The sequence below is a fragment of the Patagioenas fasciata genome, chromosome 3 (assembly GCF_037038585.1).
Source record: "Patagioenas fasciata isolate bPatFas1 chromosome 3, bPatFas1.hap1, whole genome shotgun sequence".
Taxonomy (NCBI): domain Eukaryota; kingdom Metazoa; phylum Chordata; class Aves; order Columbiformes; family Columbidae; genus Patagioenas; species Patagioenas fasciata.
In genome coordinates this window covers 54,481,950-54,496,641 of record NC_092522.1, presented here as the reverse complement: position 1 = coordinate 54,496,641, position 14,692 = coordinate 54,481,950, and the positions used below count along the sequence as shown (strand labels likewise).

The window sequence follows — 14,692 nt, the reverse complement described above, 5'->3', positions numbered from 1 at the left end:
GCTTTGATAAGGTTTTGTTCTAAGAGATTGTTTTAAATGTCCAAATCGCTCTATGCTTGTATAAACAAAAGCAGTCTGAAGACATGTATTTTGCAACAGGAGCCACTGATGACAGTCTGCCGTTTCTTTGTTCCTCTGAGACCTTTTTGCCCATATCAAATTGTGGAAGCTTGTAATGAAAACATTAAAAGTGGCATAAACAAATTCTGAATTGGAATGGCATAAGAGTATCAGAAGAAGTTATGAGAAGAAAGCATAAAAGAACGACAAGAGTTCATGGCACCAAGATATTAAGATCACAGATGATTCTCAAGACACCTAGACTGAAGAAAAAAATCCTAAAAAAAACAGATGAAGAGGAAAGGATGGGAAGAATGAACTGCAACAAGAGAAAAAGACACTGTGAATAATCACCAGCATTTCCAAATGACTCACAGGGGTGGGACAGAATGAAAGGGGAAAAAAAAAAAAAAAAAGTTACAGTCACTGTCAACTTATTTATGGTGCCAAAGTCACATCCATACCCAACATTAATAACCCAAAAGACATGAAAAATCTTGCTGGGTGGTGTTTCCTAGTGTCACCGCAAGTGCTTAGCTAGACTACCTGGACACATGCTTTAGTGCTTGCTAAATATAAATACAAGAGAATAAGCGTGGTTGACTGTTTATCGGTTTTGTTTAATGCAAATTCACCTTTCCCTCTACACAGCCTTGATCTGAGATTTGCTACAACACTGCACTAAAATCAATTCAGAAAAAGCTCTTACTTTCTCACTGCCTTGAGCTTTGCAGTAGGGAGTTCTTCGTCTGAGAAAGAGCTGTCAATTACTTTTTTCTTCCTCAGAGGTGGTAATTTAGATACATTGCATATTTCTACATGAGATAAATACAGCACTATGTAGCAATACATCTCAGGTGGAACCTGGTAACTGGGATACAAGAAGTATTAATACAATCTTCCTCCTAGTTTAGTCAATCCTGCTTCTCAGAGAATCGCTGGTGTATGCAATAGATTCACCACAAATAAAATACTCAAACTGCACTATAAGTTAAGGACTCATTGTCTGAAGCATGTGTTAGTAGTAGTTTAAGAGAACTAAAGGTAAGAGGATAGCTCAAAGTAAGCCTATTTTTAAAAACAAGTAATTGTTCGCAGAACTTCTGAAGTAGTCACCTATATATATTTACACAGAGCTAACTTTTTTAATAACAAAATCATCTGTCTGTCCTGTTTCATAACATGAGGAAATAGTCCCAAGTAAAAAACACGCTTCAAGTCAGTCTTAGATGAGACCTTAGACTTTCCATGTTTTTCTTGTTCAAGACCCAGTTACACACAAAGCTTTTAAATATCAGCTCAACTTGGAGCACATCAGCAGTCGAGAACGAGACAAGGGAACTACACATTCATCTGGGGTACATGAAAACCTTACACAATCTGTAACTTTAATTTATTTTCAACCTTTAAAAATGTATCCATTAATCTTTGTATGATTTACTAATGAGTTTTGGAACTTGGGTTTTCTTTGCCCTTTAATTTTACTTTTGTTTGAATTAAATGGTAAGAAGTATTTATTTCAATTCAGGAGAAGTCTTGAAAATCTCTTTGCTTCAGTACAACTTCTGCATACAACTAAGAGAATATTGACAACCCACTATTCCACAACGCAAACTATTGGCAAGGAAACATATAAAAGGAAAATATTTTTTGGTAAAACTACTTACCCACTACAATAAAACTTGAACTGGGTCACAAACAAAAATAAAATGAGTAATTAAGTAAGCTCTAAAAGACTTGAAAAAGCTTTAGGTTGTTTTTTTGTTTTTTTGGTTTTTTTTTTTTGAAAGAGTGTCTGTTTGATAATTCTAATAGCTTTTCTTAATCCCTCACAATGACAAATTTTTTAATGAAGATGGAAGGGAAATAAAGCAATACATTTCTTATTCTATTCTCCATGATATATGGAATGTTACCTACAAGTCAGAGGAGTGTAAAAAAAAACAAAACAAACCCAAACTACCAAACAAAAAAGAAAACAACAACAAACAAACAAACAACACACCACCACCACAACCCCCCAAACAAAAAACAAAACTACAAAACGCACAACCTACACATCACCACACCACCACAATCAAGATTCTTGGGCTACATTCCCAAAATACTTTCTCTGTAGCTTTAGGAAAACCATCAGCCCCAAACCTGCTTTAAGAAAATTCCTCTACTAATTATACTTATGATGTGCTTTGGTGTTGCTGAATGGAGAACATTATGGAATCTGAAAATACTATTTGAAATAAGAAAATATTGCCACTCTCCAAAACTATTCATTGAAACATTTCCTACTTCAGTAAACTGCAATTAAAGAAACCGCAAATCTTAGTATTAAATGCAAACAGAACAGAGAGGTTGTTAAAACTACAGGGAAAAAAAAAAAAATCCCTCAGGATTATGTATCAGGTATTTGTTCAGAAGAAACATTTAGAGTGTTGAGATGAGCAGTACAATAAAACTGAAGTAAAACTAACCCATTTATAAAATGTTCACACTTGCCAAAACAAAAGGTATCAACACACAGAACACACAGTTCTATAAAATGAACATAAATCTGTAGGTCTGAAACATCAGTGCTGTAATGGGACTTCAGAAAGACAAAGAGAGACTGAAATCTGAAAAGCTGAGTGCCTGGCAGTCCTGGCACAGTGTGGATTGCACTTCCACTTTTTTTTTTTTTTTAAATCATAGTAATACACATTTCAATTGCTTGAAGGCTTTCAAAAGTCATAACATCAATTAGGTTTCTTGTTGCAAATAAAAACATATATGGTCTCGTTTTACACAGTGCATGAATAAACAACACACAAGTATTTATTTGTTACATCTATCAGATTTCCCAGAGACTTAACATACTTCTTGTGATACAAGCATAATAATTTTTTGCCAGGGCACATGTGTATGAAGTTACGAAAAAAGATAACCCATCAGCACAAGTTGCTTCTCAACTGACTCCAGCAATGAAATTTCTGAGAGAGAAATATAAGAGTGAAGAATTCAGCCACTTCTCACTCTCCAGTTTGCATGTCAGCAGGCATGCAAATGTAGCTATTCTTCTATTTACTCTCTCATTCAGTGTATGATTGCCCAAGAAAGGAAATTTCCTGGATTGTTTCATCTAAATAATTTATGTTCCAGTGTTAATCTCCAAACAGGTGTAGAGGTCTTGGAACCAGCTGGTTTGGGACTAACCCTCTAATTTGGCCACAGACTGTCACACTCAACATGTTGCTCCAGGCTGAAGTTATGTTATACTATAGGAGACAATGCTTTCAGAATTTTAATGTTATAATAAAAAACCCCTTACATAATAACATAAAATGGGATGGGCAAATTCACATGCAGTCTTCATCACTACCTGAGCATTTCTATAATATTTTAAAATAGAAGAAATCACAGTATTTCTCCTTTCTGCACTTTTGGTCTCATTTGGTACAAAAATTCCTGATGAATGCTGCTTTTTTGTTTTAAGTATTTCTGTCCAACAATGAGTAATGATGTAAAGAAATTACTGTGAAAACAGAGATAAAAATCTAGTGCTTTTTTTAGTTCTGAAAGTGTGTAGTTTTATGCTCACCTTTTACTGCAGTGAATACCTGTAGATCATTTTATTGCCTTAAGGCATAGGTCCCATGAAATTGTGAACATTCAATTTAACGCTACAAATGTCTTTCTTTCAACAGTGTATCTGATAGATTGTTATTCAGAGAAGAGAGAAAGCATTGCTCTTACATACTTTGACATATTCTTCACTCCTGTTATCGCTTGGTGCCATACATCATCATAAAAAATGCAAGAGGGAAGAAAAGGTTCAAAGACACATGGTCAGCATTAGCCACTTCTAATGAAACTCAAGAAAATGCTCAAATTTATAAAAACAATAAATTCCTTTGATATTTTACCAAAAATATATCTCCCTAAATTCTGTCTTTTCAAGTAAAGCAGGGGTTTGCATACCCCTAACTGCTGATGATAAGCAAACTGTCTTCTCTGTGGTCAAGTATGGCAAGTCTGATGAGGAGCAGTGGAGGGAACTGGCGCTGTTCAGCCTGGAGAAAAGGAGGCTGAGGGGAGAGCTTATTGCTGTCTGCAACTACCTGAAAGGAGGTTGTAACATGGAGGGTGCTGGTCTCTTCTCCCAAGAAGCAAGTGAAAAGACAAGAGGAAATGGCCTCAAGTTGCACTGGGGAGGTTTAGATTGGATATTAGGAAAAAATTCTTCATGGAAATGGTTGTCAGGCATTGGAACAGGCTGCCCAGGGAAGTGGTGGAGTCACCATCCCTGGAGGGGCTTAAAAGATGCACAGATGAGGTTCTTTAGGACTTGTTTTGGTGCCAGTGTCAGGTTAATGGTTGGTCTCAAGGACCTTGAGGGTCTCTTCCAACCAAAATGATTTTATGATTCTATTCTATAAAATATATAAATCAGTCACTGAAAACCAAAACAAAATACAAGTAAACAAACAAACAAACAAAAAAAACCCAGAAAACAAAATCCCTCACAAACACAACAGGATAATGCATGTGATTCATTGCTCAGTCATCATTAAGACTAAGCAGGGCAACAATTAAGGTTATTAAATAACAGTGGATTTGAAGGCATAGAGTTTAGCATAGATTTTAGGAATACTGCAATGCAAAGATTAAAGATGTTGGTCACTTTAACCATTCGCATATCAATACTCAATACAACATTTCTTTGCCATTAAAAAAAAATAATTAAAAAATCTTAAAGCAATTTTTCTATTTGAAAGAAAATATCCTGTGAAAAACTCAGCACTTGATCTCAGACCTACATATTCAGAATGGAATCAGAATAATCAGCAAGAATGAAAATGAAAGGATGCCACCAATACCAGCACATTTGATATATATTTCTACACAAATTTCTCCCACCCTTCCACTTTCAAATCCACAGAATCCCTGCTGTAGAACATACAGCAGAAGGACAGCACACAGCTCATGGACTCTGTAAGAGCATGAACTTGGAAAGAAATGCCTTTATGGGATGCAAGGAGAAAAAACAGCATCCCAGAAGAGATCAAATATTATATAGTAAGTTTTGTTAATATACTGCTGATAATTATGCTGACCTCAAAGATAAGTCAAAACATCTTTTGATATGAAGAATGACGATAAAGTGCTGGTATATTAAATTTCCAAGTCTACAAGAAGCATATATTTATTTAATTTGGCAAGAGACAAAAGAAGCATAAAAACCCAGAAGAAATACAAGCACCTCACTAGTATCTGCCTTCCGATTGAACCCCATTGCCCTTCTCAAAATGCCTCTGGCTAAGAAGAAAAAAGATCTGTTATTCATGATAAAAGCTCTTTAGGAGGAGTATCCTCTGCCAACTGTTCACTGAGAGTGTCTAAGTATGTACGGTCCCAGTGAATACATCAACTTTGACCTGCGCAAAGGGTTGGGAGGGAGGAAGTTAACTTTAAAATTATTATATTTTTGAGGCAAGTACCAGTTTGGGGCAGAAAAGTTACCCAGCTGTATTTTTACAAATTTTCTTTTCTAGTCAGCAGTAACATTTGCAATATAAATGTGTCCAAGTGACTAAAAGACACATTATATTTCAAAGAAAGAAGTGGCAATACATGTTTACAATATATCTTTTTTTATTCTTTGTCAACTTCAAATAAGTTCAGGTAAGGAAAACATTGAAAACATACCGTAGCATTTCTTTCTCTCAAACATATTCACCATACCTTTTATTCAGTTGAGGATATTAAAAACAATTTGTTGAATATCAAACAGATAGCTTATGACATGGAAAATATTTTGAGTGTAGCAGGATTATTGGATAGAAAATGTACATGCTATTCATCATTATTTGCAAGACCTAATGTTATAGTCCTGATCAAGTCACTTAAAGCCAAATTTTAGGCATATAAAAATGTATCTAAAAACTCAACATAGGTAATTTTTTGAGACATTTTCAATGGCTACAAAACAGCACAGCTTCTGTTCTTATCATACACAGATCCCGCTTTCAACCACATTCTTAAAAAAGTCCCAAACATGCAAATGACAAACAATTTTTTTTTGTTTGTTTCTGTGTTTACACCCCTTGCAAAGAAAACAACATTTCTATCTTTCATTTTTCAAGAATTCAATGGAAGAACAACAGAGGTATTGTTCAAAAATTAGTAACAGGACAAGTATAGCTACCATTCAATTTTAATCAGCAGTCTAAAGTGATATAACCAAGATTATTAATGACCAAAACAAAAATCTTACTAGTCATTTCTGAGGGAGCCTTCACTTATTACATGTGAATTGTACGTGATTTTCAGTGATTTATACCAACAAGGTTGTTTTTGTACAATGGTGCATACAGCTTGCATATCTATTGTCTGCATTACAAAAATCTCCCACAAAACAGTTATTACCTTTCAGTTAAGAATTTGTATTAAAATCTTAAAGGAGGAGATGCATATAATTAAGATTCCAATAACTGGCATGATGGGTTATTAACTATACAAGGTTTTAATGACATCTGGCCTCTGGAGATACTGTGCAACTGCAGTTTTTAGGACTTCAGTGCATAAGAAAAGCAACAAAGAGTGCAGTAGCTATCAGTTATTTTTCTTCCCTTGTGTACTAGAAAAGACAGTAGAAATAAAGAGCAGAAATGCCTTGGGAATCCCCTGGCTGCTGCTGCGCAGGCAATGCTATTTCAACCACCCAGGAAAGTCCTCTGTGTGAAAGCAAGTTCTCTCATTTTTAGCAGTAGCATTTCTCATTTGCTTTGCCTGTCTATAGGTAGCCACACACTGTATTTGCTTCATTTCTCTGCAAGTGGTGGCTCAGGCTCAAACAATCCCATCACTGATTCTGCTGTTATTCGTTCAAGTAGCAATATTTCCACGATACAAAGACACAAGGAGCAGGCCTCTTCAGCATGACCCAGGCTCTTCTATCAACCATTTTCTCATAGTATAGACAAAGAAATGAAGGTTGCAGGGCATTGTGTCTCCTTATAAAATGGATAATTGCCTGTAATCTTACCTCACAGTTAAATCAAAGACCCCACAGACATTTAGCCAATCACCAGAAATGCATAATTAACCTATTGCAGGAACTGTAATGTCCATGCTATGCAAAGGTACAGTAAAGACATAATAGTTTTAAGCAAACAACTTTCCAATGAGAATGACTATGCTTTCATATAAAACAAGGTGAAACTTTTACACCTTCCTTCCCTTCTCTGCTCTGGACTTCTTTCATACATGTTTCCTTTAGAAATACAATCTCTGTTCAACACTGATTTCTGGGCGGAACCAAGACTGCAGTTGTCAGGAAGATTAACTTACCTGGCCCAGCCTCCAGAGCCCAACTCAAATTGTTCTGTTGAATTTGTTCACTGGGTTTCAGCATGTATGAAAGAGTTTATTTAGGAAAAGCTCGTTTGAATTATTTGAGCCACAGAGGAAGTCTACGTTTCAGAGTAGCTACTTAGAATGTATTATAATCATAATATCCTGAATATTAGTGCTGATTTCTAGGACTTAAAGTTTCCCATCAGCCTCTTTTAAAGTAGAATCCAACTGTTTAAATCTGTTATCAAGTGTTTCCTGTAGAGAATCAATCCTTTACTTTGAGCTTAATTTCCCCTGGCAATCAGATTTGAATCTGTATGTGAACGTAAGCCACAAAAAGGGCTCAGGGAGGGAAGAAACTCAAATACTATATGATATCAGATCCTTAGGCTGTGTTTCTTATGGCACAAAAAGTTGTTTGCAATTACAGGTTTGAGTGATTTGTTTCATTTTCAACAATGCTAACATGCACTTCGGGTAAAGATAGTGAAATCAAAAATTCAGAATGATTCCAGAAATCTAAAACTTATAAGAGACAGGATTCCCATAACTGTAAACATTGTACAGGTGACATTATGTTGTAAGGTTTCCCAAAGAATCTAATTTTGAGCTCTGAAGAAAAGCCTGCAGAGTTAACAAGCCACCAATGTCTAAGAAAACTACATCATTTCTTTAACCAGCTGTTGCCTTTCATGAGTATTCTATACAATACAAGCAATTCCACAGTATAGTCTGTAAATATTGCTGTGTTTCTACAATATATGCAGTAGATTCCTATTCATCTGATTATATTACAACTGAAACATTTAAATTTTGTCCATCCCTTGATATCAAAGGTCAGCTTCAAAGCTTAGGGAAAAAAAAAAAAAGTAATTTAAACTCAACAGCCATCTTAAAAAAATGACTGTTATTTTTGGTTTTAGGTTTTCAGCCTTCAGCTAATATAACCAATGTCCTAGAGCCTCACATCCATCCATTAACCATATAGATGATCTACAAGTCTGTAACATAGCTGAAAGGCAGTACTAAGATACCTTTCATTTAGCACTAAGGCTGCCTCAGGGGGAACATCAGTATTTATGTAAGGACTCTGGGCAGATAGAATTGGGCTGTAATACTACAAGAATGGCTCTTTGCCTCATTTCTGCATCTCAGTTTAGAAAAACTGGATGGTTTGTTCTGTCATCGTTCCAATGCCTGCCATAGATCAGGATATGAATGAGAACAAACCTGCCAAGATGCTGCCCCATCACATTGGGAACAGTGAGAGAAGGAATGGAAGGAAATGGCAGAAATGTTTTTCTCTCCCTCTGTATGAGATATGCTTACCTTTTGCTCGGAAGGCTCAGAAATGTACTAATGAATGTTTGGCACCTTCTGAGTATTCACTGAATAGGTAATAGGTTTTTTGAAGTCTGTTTGCCACCCAGCAGCTTGTTGTTTTTCTTTTGAAGCACATTCTTTGCCTGGACCCTGTTAGCACACCGACAGCGATGCGGTTCTTAACTCTAGAGTTTTACTGAATCACTGGGGTATGTGCTCCTAATATTCTCCTTTCTACAAAGGTGCTAAAGAGCAGGTCTTGTGTTCCTACACACACAGAAGTAACGTCTAAGCCACATAGAGCAAGACACATGAAACCCCAAAGATTCAGGGAAATTCTGCAAAATTTTTCCAAAAGTTGTTTTTCAGAGCTGTTTAGTTGCCAAACTTGATGGAATTGCAAGTAAATTTAGATGTGTTTGTTTACTTTTTTTCTCTCCCTTGAATCTCTGGTTTAGATCTTTCACTTCTATATGGACTGAGCAGTCAGGTAGAATATTTGTGTTGCATCACATATACTGAGGTTTTCATTAAAAAAAAAAAAAAAAAAAAGCAGCCGAAGTATCTTCCTTGATGCCCAGAACTTATGATAAACAGAAAAGGAGGAATTACGTTACATATAGTCACACAAATACACAGAAACAAATAGTTGATTCATACTGCGATCATCCAAGAAGAAAAGAGGGCTATGTATGTGTCAGGTAAGTATAATCTGTACATAACTCCTTATACAAGGAATGTTCCAATTGTTCCTTCCACTTCCTTGAAATTAGATAAAGATGTTTCATTGGCAAGATAAGCATTTTAGATAATGTTTTAAAAGCAAAATTTGAACTATGATGTCTAGTAAAAACCTCTCACAATCCTGTTATAATTTTCAATATATAAATGCATGATTTGTTACATCAAACTTATGAAATACAAATAAATGTCCAGTGTTTTGCATGACTCATAAGCTAAAAAAAAAAAAAGGATACAGCATTTTTATGGAATTGAATAAACCACTACCTAATAAAATGGTTAGAAAACATAAGTCACAGAGGGAAATAATTATCTCCTCTATAATCTTGTTACGGAAAAAAGAAATCTATGTTTGCATTGCACTCCTACCTATAGCTTCTAGTATAAGGAATCTGAAAAATGCAGTAAGTAAGTTAAATGATCTTTTAGCACAACAAACATATTTCACATGCATACCAGTAGAGAAGAAGCCAACATTTATCAGTAGTTGACAGTACAGTATCTGATTTGAAAAGGGATTTTCTATTATTAAAAACAGAAAAATGTGGACATTTTTCCTTCAAGACAATCTAATACATAGACATACGTAGTGCAGATGGCTATTTGCATGGCTTTAATATAAAGCTGATGGTGTCTTGATAGTCTGTTTTCCCTAAAGTGATTTAATTTGGTTTTCCCAGCCAACCTTTTGTCTGTTTACACTGCCTTCATTGTAAAAACAGCAGAAAAAAAAAAAAAGAACAGAAGTTTTTTCCTAACATAAAAATATTGTATCCAGGGGAAGAAGGCTACACGCACATTTGCACACAGCTTATTGTCAAAGAACATCCAAGAGCATTTCTGGGTGACTGCACACAGTCATCCATACAGCTGCAGGGTCAGCAAGGTCCGTGCCGTGGCTGAGCTGGTGCCAGCAGCATCTCTCACCAGAGGAGTTTAGGAGTGGGTGCACCATGCACAGCCCTTGGTACATGGTTTGCATCCCTGGTTTGGGGACTGAGAAAGCTGAGCTGTGCCATTTGGCCTGCAGGTATGAGGAATTTTACCAGCAACATTTGACCCTGTGGTACTCTTATGAACAGTAAGTGGGGCATGGTTTGCACCTCTCTGCACTTCTGGAAACACACTTTCTTCCTAACTGCTACTATTGCCTAGTCCAATTTCCTCTGGTCTTCTGACCAGGCCAGCAACCAGAGGCAGGACTCTTCTACCCACTGCAAAACTCCTTCTGATCCCAAATTTTACTAAGTAGGTTTCTACCAGCAGAAATAGTTGTAAATTCATCCTTCATTTAGTCAAAAGAATTCGCATAAACAGAAATTCATACCCTCAGTTCCAATAAGTAGTTTTGTTTTAAAATGCACTGAAAAGGGATTAGGTGACAGAAGAATTCTTTAAATTACAGCATGAACAACATATGAGCAGTATAATGTGTTTTGCAAAAACAACACACAATGCTACATTGTCCTCTTGACATTTCAAAAATTATTTTTCTTACCAAACAACTAAAATGACCAAAGTTTGAACTTGCAAATTACCTTGAAAATGCATTTCTGGGAAAAAAAAAAAAAAAGTCTTCATAACTAAACTATTTTACTTCAACTTTATGTAAGGTAAACCAATAATTTAAAAGATGCAAATGCATGGCCAAAATCATTGTCTTGTAATGGGCTACCAGAAAAAGAACAGAAAACCAGAAAGACAGATCTTACCATAGATATTTTAAAACAACTGTCCAGAGGCATTATCTTATTCACAAAATCTCAAACACATCATGCAGAGTCCCCAGTGCTGGAAATACGTGGGTGCTTGTGTATGTACAGCACTGGGGAGTAACTAATTAACTCACACTATCCTGAGCACCAACAGGGCTCTACTAAAATAAGCACTGGAAATTAAAGCTGCCCCTGACTGACGGGTATGTGGCGGCAGAGCCAAATACAGAGATACTGATCTGTTTGGTTCGAGTTCCCTGTGTAGAATGTACTGTTTGCAGAGGGAACTGAGCCAATGAGATGAATTTGGCCTTGTAAATGTTGCGTTCACACAAACATAACAGGTCTATTACAGCATTTGTTGTGACAAATCTTTTTTCAGACTCCAAAATTCTCCCATACATGCCATAAGCAATTAAACAGCTAGCATTTGCCGTATCCTGCCATGCACTTACCACGGCCTTTGTATCTTCCTGACTGCTATGTTTTCTGCACAGGCATTATCTCATTCAAGAGCAGCAATGCTCACTCGGAAAGCCCACAACAACTTGAAAATAAACTTTCCATCACAGAGCCTACATGTTAAAGAATATCTAATGCATATGTTGGAAGACCATGGATAAGAGCATTGCTTAAAATAATCCCTTCAGTGTAATTAGAAGTTAAAATCAAAAATACATTTGTCTGTACAACATACACACTTCATTTAAAGGTGCAGGCCTGTAACATTGTAAAAATGTACCCTTCCATTTTCAGACAGAAAACAGCTGAGTACTGAATGTGGTTTTGCTTTGCTTTGCTTTTCCCCCTTCACATGTTTACAGTTTGAACTTGTAATTTAACTATAACATATCACACCATGACCTACTCCTGAGGAATCCAAACCCATCACTTCTAAAACACTACTTACTACAGTAAAGGAATCCAGCCTTTAATATGAAAAGTAACCTTGTCAGTCACTTTTTCCAGATCCATAACAGGACTTTCCTCAGCAACACCTTGGAAAACACACACATTTGTACAAGAAGGAGAAAACCTCAATTCAGCTCCTAGAACAGTGAGCATGCAACTACATTCCTACAGACATGTTTTAACCAGCCCATTATACAAAATGCTTAATTAGTGTGGAGGGCAGCAACGAAAGCCCAGGACAGTACAGCCTAGGGACGAAACAACTACACTCAAGACTGCCATCTGCCAAAAAACCCCACAACCCATGCCCTCTTTCTCAAACAAAGGTCCCCTGAGTACTGCTGCACAGAAACCAAAACAACTGCCAGTCACAAGCCCAGTGGGGCTGGTGGTGTCCTTCTGCAGTAACACAACAGGCAAAGCACCCTTTCCTCCATAGACTAGGTGAAATAGCAGCAACCGTTTTACTTATAGGAAAAGACAGTCCTCATTGAAATGAATTCCAGAGAAGTGCTTGCTCCCCCACACCTGGAGGTTATAAGGAAGCAGGGCCAGGAACAAGCTGTGGGCTGCACCCATACAACTTGCTGAAGGCTGGTAGATCAGTCACACCACAAGTTTCTCCCATGTGCAATTCGCTTGTTCTTGGGAACAGAAACAGGGATAACAGAAATTAATGGACAGTAGAATGTTCCAGATATAACACACCAATGTTTTCATGAAATTTAAAGGCAGTTCCAACTGTGTCACTATCGTTCATCTAGAGACGTGAATCTGGCTCTAACTTGGATTCCTGAGAGAGACCCTGAAACTCTGTGCCCAAAGCTGGATGTGTAGCAAGTCTATCCTAATGTTACTAAGAAGAATCCAGCCTTCTGTACAAGTGTGAAAAATAAGTACAAAATGAACACGGAACACCACTTCATACAAGAATGAGCTTTTTATTTTTCCTAAGAAAATCTTTTTGCTACAGTATGCCATCTCCTAGGTAACCCACACTGTTTATGCTGAGCCTCTCCCAGTCACAGGAGTTTTCTAAATACTAAAATGAGAAACAGGCCCTCAAGAAGCATAGTCCAAGACACTACTCACACATATTCAAGATGAACTCAGTATCTGACACACATTTTACAGTCTTCAAAATAAAAACAAAACATACGTGGTAACTGGAAAAACTATTAGTTTAAATGTAGCAGCAAACATGCTAACGCATTTGGCCTATTTGTTTTTTAGGAGGTTCTAACATTCTAATTTTTGCCACTTTTTGTGTGGGGAGGGTGGGGTTGTCTTGCTGTTTGTTGGGGTGTGGTGTGTGGTTTTCTTGGTTTTGGGTTTTTTTTTTTGTAGCGTAGTGGAGGGTAGTAATATAGACCAAATGTTTTCCAGTATGGTTCTCTTGTTCACATACTTTGCATATTTATATCTAGATATTTTCAAAGATGAGTTATGACTTTGGCTTTTACATTTACTTAGAAAACTAAATATTTTAAATTAATGTTTATTTAAACTGCGCAAGTTTCTTAGGTCACACTTCTCCAAGCTAGAAAAATCAGTTGAAGGAGATTCTCACAGAATTCCAGCTTTACAAATGCTCAAGTGAAAACTGTGAATTACAAGAATTAAGTTACCACAGCAAATCCCTATCGGCAGGTTAGTGATCTTGCAAGCAAGGCACTATTGCCTACCAGTGTTTAAGACAAAGCTTCCAGAAATCAATCCATTCGTGGGTGCCACCTGTAAAACTCTTAAAAGTCATAGCACCTTTAATGGATATCTCCAGAGTTAATTTTTTTATCATTCCCTTTACAAGCTCAAATTCATATGGGCCTGATATTTTTGTTTGGAAAGAGATATGCACAGTTACAGCTTCTCCTAATGACATGTAACAGTGGTGTTCAGGGAGAAGTTATTTCTTAGTAATTACCACACAGGCACCAGAAGTACATGGCTTTTCTTTAAAGCAGAAGACAACAAAACCCACTGACACAACTTGAGTACTCCTGTCTCAGTTCTGGTGTTGCAATGTTGGGCGGTAGCAGGAGTGTGAGACAGCTGTATGCACCACAAGGACAAAATCCACTTTTCACTAGAACACACTTTGCTCATCTACTGGCAGCAGTTTAAGCATGTGCAGCTTTTAAGAACTACTCATAACCACAGTTACTTTGCCCACGTACAATGAAGTACCACAGTGGAAAAATTCACACATTTGGTTTAAGAATGTCCCAAGCATTTCCAGAGGTCCCAAAGAGGTGCTACAATATACTGTACAACTGATCAGCAAATGTATTACTCAGACACATGAGATTTCACAAAGATTTGAAAAAGAACCATTGCAATACATAATGTCAAAACCAGCCTGTGGATAACATGCTCTTTACAAGGCGTGGTTTGCGCTTGGTTTGCTGAAGCAAGGGAAATACTTCAGTTTCAAGCATTCTCCCAGCAAACAGGCTAGGAGGACTTAGAAATTAGTATATCTAATGACACTATTAAGAGCACTAAGCCATTTATATGTATTTATACAGTTAATGAATATGTAGTCAAAATATTGTTCTCTTAGGGCAGAGGCTTAAAGCATATAGCAGTGTTAACTTCAACAGACTGTT

General features: G+C 36.7%; 1 protein-coding gene across 1 annotated transcript in view; it reads right to left on the bottom strand.

Moving 5' to 3' along the window:
- Positions 1-14,692, bottom strand: part of PRKN (parkin RBR E3 ubiquitin protein ligase) — a 717,498-nt gene that overhangs the window by 356,668 nt on the left and 346,138 nt on the right. The window lies entirely within an intron of this gene.